The 6,000-nt window shown below is 54.8% G+C and overlaps 1 protein-coding gene across 3 annotated transcripts in view; it reads right to left on the bottom strand.

The window, feature by feature from the left end:
- Nucleotides 1-6,000, bottom strand: part of mib2 (MIB E3 ubiquitin protein ligase 2) — a 100,302-nt gene that overhangs the window by 53,889 nt on the left and 40,413 nt on the right. The window lies entirely within an intron of this gene.

The raw sequence follows: 6,000 nt of genomic DNA, 5'->3' as shown, positions 1-6,000 counted from the left end.
AGAAGAAGTGTTTTACTCTGAGCACATCAGTGTTCAACTGGTTCTTACAAATATCTATTCATATGGTTGTTTGTGTGTGTCATTTGAAAACAAAATACCATTTTGACAAGAAATAACATTGTTTTGAATGTAAAGTTTCATTTTTCAGGAGAATTGAGGGGTTTTGCCCATTGTGTGTGTTTTTATTTATTTGTGTGTAGAGTTCTGAGTGTCTAGAGTTTTGAGCTGGTCTTTTCTCCTCTATTGTGTCGTATAATCGAGTGAAACGCTTCAGGAACAAGAACAAATGTGGGCGGGGCTTAATTGTGTCTGTGGGGAATTGATTGGATGATTGTGGTTTGCAACTGGCCGATAGACAGGTGACAGGTTATAGTCCCGCCCACATCATCAGAGAAGAGAAGAGATGCTGCAAGAGGAACTTATTTCTCTCGTTTGCAGCCTGTGTGTGAAATGCCTTTAAAGGTGGTATCAGTGATTTCAGGCCCAAAAATATTTTTATCACATTCATCTAATCTTTCCTAACGATCCGCTAGCTGCCCGCCCCATAAGCAGGCCGTCATAAAACCGCATCTCTGTAGGCAGCCTAGGCTCTGAGATCTGCACACAAAAACAATTGGTTTAGCCAAACAATCAAAACCAAAACAAATAGTGTTCCAACCAATCACCGACAGGGGGAGGGGGTGTTGTGAGGTTTTCTGCTTATGGGGCGGGCAGCTAGCGGATCGTTTGGAAAAAAATAAAAATATTTTTGGGCCTGAAATCACTGATACCACCTTTAAGCACCTGTGTGTGTGTGTGTGTGTGTGTGTGTGTGTGTGAGGAACTCACGGTTGTGAATGCGCCGTCTCGTAGCGCTCGAAGGCGTGCGTCAGGTCGTGTGTGTGTGTGTGTGTGTGTGTGTGTGTGTGTGTGTGTGAGAGGAACTCACGGTTGTGAATGCGCCGTCTCGTAGCGCTCGAAGGCGTGCGTCAGGTCGTGTGTGTGTGTGTGTGTGTGTGTGTGTGAGGAACTCACGGTTGTGAATGCGCTGTCTCGTAGCGCTCGAAGGCGTGCGTCAGGGTGTGTGTGAGTGTGTGTGTGTTTGTGTGTGTGTGAGGAACTCACGGTTGTGAATGCGCCGTCTCGTAGCGCTCGAAGGCGTGCGTCAGGTCGTGTGTGTGTGTGTGTGTGTGTGTGTGAGGAACTCACGGTTGTGAATGCGCTGTCTCGTAGCGCTCGAAGGCGTGCGTCAGGGTGTGTGTGTGAGTGTGTGTGTGTTTGTGTGTGTGTGAGGAACTCACGGTTGTGAATGCGCTGTCTCGTAGCGCTCGAAGGCGTGCGTCAGGTCGTGTGTGTGTGTGTGTGTGTGTGTGTGTGTGTGTGTGTGTGAGGAACTCACGGTTGTGAATGCGCCGTCTCGTAGCGCTCGAAGGCGTGCGTCAGGTCGTGTGTGTGTGTGTGTGTGTGTGTGTGTGTGTGTGTGTGTGAGGAACTCACGGTTGTGAATGCGCTGTCTCGTAGCGCTCGAAGGCGTGCGTCAGGGTGTGTGTGTGAGTGTGTGTGTGTGTGTGTGTGTTTGAGGAACTCACGGTTGTGAATGCGCCGTCTCGTAGCGCTCGAAGGCGTGCGTCAGGTCGTGTGTGTGTGTGTGTGTGTGTGTGTGTGTTTGAGGAACTCACGGTTGTGAATGCGCCGTCTCGTAGCGCTCGAAGGCGTGCGTCAGGTCGTGTGTGTGTGTGTGTGTGTGTGTGTGTGTGTGTGTGAGGAACTCACGGTTGTGAATGCGCCGTCTCGTAGCGCTCGAAGGCGTGCGTCAGGTCGTGTGTGTGTGTGTGTGTGTGTGTGTGTGTGTGAGGAACTCACGGTTGTGAATGCGCTGTCTCGTAGCGCTCGAAGGCGTGCGTCAGGTCGTGTGTGTGTGTGTGTGTGTGTGTGTGAGGAACTCACGGTTGTGAATGCGCTGTCTCGTAGCGCTCGAAGGCGTGCGTCAGGGTGTGTGTGTGTTTGTGTGTGTGTGAGGAACTCACGGTTGTGAATGCGCCGTCTCGTAGCGCTCGAAGGCGTGCGTCAGGTCGTGTGTGTGTGTGTGTGTGTGTGTGTGTGTGTGTGTGTGTGTGTGTGTGTGTGTGTGTGTGTGAGGAACTCACGGTTGTGAATGCGCCGTCTCGTAGCGCTCGAAGGCGTGCGTCAGGTCGTGTGTGTGTGTGTGTGTGTGTGTGTGTGTGTGTGTGTGTGTGTGTGAGGAACTCACGGTTGTGAATGCGCTGTCTCGTAGCGCTCGAAGGCGTGCGTCAGGTCGTGTGTGTGTGTGTGTGTGAGGAACTCACGGTTGTGAATGCGCCGTCTCGTAGCGCTCGAAGGCGTGCGTCAGGTCGTGTGTGTGTGTGTGTGTGTGTGTGTGTGTGTGTGTGTGTGAGGAACTCACGGTTGTGAATGCGCTGTCTCGTAGCGCTCGAAGGCGTGCGTCAGGTCGTGTGTGTGTGTGTGTGTGTGTGTGTGTGTGTGAGGAACTCACGGTTGTGAATGCGCCGTCTCGTAGCGCTCGAAGGCGTGCGTCAGGTCGTGTGTGTGTGTGTGTGTGTGTGTGTGTGTGTGTGTGTGAGGAACTCACGGTTGTGAATGCGCCGTCTCGTAGCGCTCGAAGGCGTGCGTCAGGTCGTGTGTGTGTGTGTGTGTGTGTGTGTGTGTGTGTGTGTGTGAGGAACTCACGGTTGTGAATGCGCCGTCTCGTAGCGCTCGAAGGCGTGCGTCAGGTCGTGTGTGTGTGTGTGTGTGTGTGTGTGTGTGTGTGTGTGTGAGGAACTCACGGTTGTGAATGCGCCGTCTCGTAGCGCTCGAAGGCGTGCGTCAGGTCGTGTGTGTGTGTGTGTGTGTGTGTGTGTGTGTGTGTGAGGAACTCACGGTTGTGAATGCGCCGTCTCGTAGCGCTCAAAGGCGTGCGTCAGGTCGTGTGTGTGTGTGTGTGTGTGTGTGTGTGTGTGTGTGTGTGAGGAACTCACGGTTGTGAATGCGCCGTCTCGTAGCGCTCGAAGGCGTGCGTCAGGTCGTGTGTGTGTGTGTGTGTGTGTGTGTGTGTGTGTGTGTGTGAGGAACTCACGGTTGTGAATGCGCCGTCTCGTAGCGCTCGAAGGCGTGCGTCAGGTCGTGTGTGTGTGTGTGTGTGTGTGTGTGTGTGTGTGTGTGTGTGTGTGAGGAACACACGGTTGTGAATGCGCTGTCTCGTAGCGCTCGAAGGCGTGCGTCAGGTCGTGTGTGTGTGTGTGTGTGTGTGTGTGTGTGTGTGTGTGAGGAACTCACGGTTGTGAATGCGCCGTCTCGTAGCGCTCGAAGGCGTGCGTCAGGTCGTGTGTGTGTGTGTGTGTGTGTGTGTGTGTGTGAGGAACTCACGGTTGTGAATGCGCCGTCTCGTAGCGCTCGAAGGCGTGCGTCAGGTCGTGTGTGTGTGTGTGTGTGTGTGTGTGTGTGTGTGAGGAACTCACGGTTGTGAATGCGCCGTCTCGTAGCGCTCGAAGGCGTGCGTCAGGTCGTGTGTGTGTGTGTGTGTGTGTGTGTGTGTGTGAGGAACTCACGGTTGTGAATGCGCTGTCTCGTAGCGCTCGAAGGCGTGCGTCAGGTCGTGTGTGTGTGTGTGTGTGTGTGTGTGTGTGTGTGTGTGTGTGTGTGTGAGGAACTCACGGTTGTGAATGCGCCGTCTCGTAGCGCTCAAAGGCGTGCGTCAGGTCGTGTGTGTGTGTGTGTGTGTGTGTGTGTGTGTGAGGAACTCACGGTTGTGAATGCGCCGTCTCGTAGCGCTCAAAGGCGTGCGTCAGGTCGTGTGTGTGTGTGTGTGTGTGTGTGTGTGTGTGTGTGTGTGTGTGAGGAACTCACGGTTGTGAATGCGCCGTCTCGTAGCGCTCGAAGGCGTGCGTCAGGTCGTGTGTGTGTGTGTGTGTGTGTGTGTGTGTGTGTGTGTGAGGAACTCACGGTTGTGAATGCGCCGTCTCGTAGCGCTCGAAGGCGTGCGTCAGGTCGTGTGTGTGTGTGTGTGTGTGTGTGTGTGTGTGTGTGTGTGAGAGGAACTCACGGTTGTGAATGCGCCGTCTCGTAGCGCTCGAAGGCGTGCGTCAGGTCGTGTGTGTGTGTGTGTGTGTGTGTGTGTGAGGAACTCACGGTTGTGAATGCGCTGTCTCGTAGCGCTCGAAGGCGTGCGTCAGGTCGTGTGTGTGTGTGTGTGTTTGTGTGTGTGTGAGGAACTCACGGTTGTGAATGCGCCGTCTCGTAGCGCTCGAAGGCGTGCGTCAGGTCGTGTGTGTGTGTGTGTGTGTGAGGAACTCACGGTTGTGAATGCGCTGTCTCGTAGCGCTCGAAGGCGTGCGTCAGGGTGTGTGTGTGAGTGTGTGTGTGTTTGTGTGTGTGTGAGGAACTCACGGTTGTGAATGCGCTGTCTCGTAGCGCTCGAAGGCGTGCGTCAGGTCGTGTGTGTGTGTGTGTGTGTGTGTGTGTGTGTGTGTGAGGAACTCACGGTTGTGAATGCGCCGTCTCGTAGCGCTCGAAGGCGTGCGTCAGGTCGTGTGTGTGTGTGTGTGTGTGTGTGTGTGTGTGTGTGTGTGAGGAACTCACGGTTGTGAATGCGCTGTCTCGTAGCGCTCGAAGGCGTGCGTCAGGTCGTGTGTGTGTGTGTGTGTGTGTGTGTGTGTGTGAGGAACTCACGGTTGTGAATGCGCCGTCTCGTAGCGCTCGAAGGCGTGCGTCAGGTCGTGTGTGTGTGTGTGTGTGTGTGTGTGTGTGTGTGTGTGTGTGTGTGTGTGTGTGTGTGAGGAACTCACGGTTGTGAATGCGCTGTCTCGTAGCGCTCGAAGGCGTGCGTCAGGTCGTGTGTGTGTGTGTGTGTGTGTGTGTGAGGAACTCACGGTTGTGAATGCGCTGTCTCGTAGCGCTCGAAGGCGTGCGTCAGGGTGTGTGTGTGAGTGTGTGTGTGTTTGTGTGTGTGTGAGGAACTCACGGTTGTGAATGCGCCGTCTCGTAGCGCTCGAAGGCGTGCGTCAGGTCGTGTGTGTGTGTGTGTGTGTGTGTGTGTGTGTGTGTGTGTGTGTGAGGAACTCACGGTTGTGAATGCGCCGTCTCGTAGCGCTCGAAGGCGTGCGTCAGGTCGTGTGTGTGTGTGTGTGTGTGTGTGAGGAACTCACGGTTGTGAATGCGCTGTCTCGTAGCGCTCGAAGGCGTGCGTCAGGGTGTGTGTGTGAGTGTGTGTGTGTTTGTGTGTGTGTGAGGAACTCACGGTTGTGAATGCGCCGTCTCGTAGCGCTCGAAGGCGTGCGTCAGGTCGTGTGTGTGTGTGTGTGTGTGTGTGTGTGTGTGTGAGGAACTCACGGTTGTGAATGCGCCGTCTCGTAGCGCTCGAAGGCGTGCGTCAGGTCGTGTGTGTGTGTGTGTGTGTGTGTGTGTGTGTGTTTGAGGAACTCACGGTTGTGAATGCGCTGTCTCGTAGCGCTCGAAGGCGTGCGTCAGGTCGTGTGTGTGTGTGTGTGTGTGTGTGTGTGTGTGTGAGGAACTCACGGTTGTGAATGCGCCGTCTCGTAGCGCTCGAAGGCGTGCGTCAGGTCGTGTGTGTGTGTGTGTGTGTGTGTGTGTGTGTGTGTGTGTGTGTGTGTGTGTGTGTGTGTGTGTGTGTGAGGAACTCACGGTTGTGAATGCGCCGTCTCGTAGCGCTCGAAGGCGTGCGTCAGGTCGTGTGTGTGTGTGTGTGTGTGTGTGTGTGTGTGTGTGTGTGTGAGGAACTCACGGTTGTGAATGCGCTGTCTCGTAGCGCTCGAAGGCGTGCGTCAGGTCGTGTGTGTGTGTGTGTGTGTGTGTGTGTGTGTGTGTGTGAGGAACTCACGGTTGTGAATGCGCTGTCTCGTAGCGCTCGAAGGCGTGCGTCAGGTCGTGTGTGTGTGTGTGTGTGTGTGTGTGTGTGTGAGGAACTCACGGTTGTGAATGCGCCGTCTCGTAGCGCTCGAAGGCGTGCGTCAGGTCGTGTGTGTGTGTGTGTGTGTGTGTGTG

Source organism: Scardinius erythrophthalmus (genome assembly GCF_964197995.2).
Source record: "Scardinius erythrophthalmus genome assembly, chromosome: 20".
NCBI classification, from domain to species: Eukaryota; Metazoa; Chordata; class Actinopteri; order Cypriniformes; family Leuciscidae; genus Scardinius; species Scardinius erythrophthalmus.
Note: the sequence above shows the minus strand (reverse complement) of the source record. Positions and strands in the feature narration are given on the sequence as shown.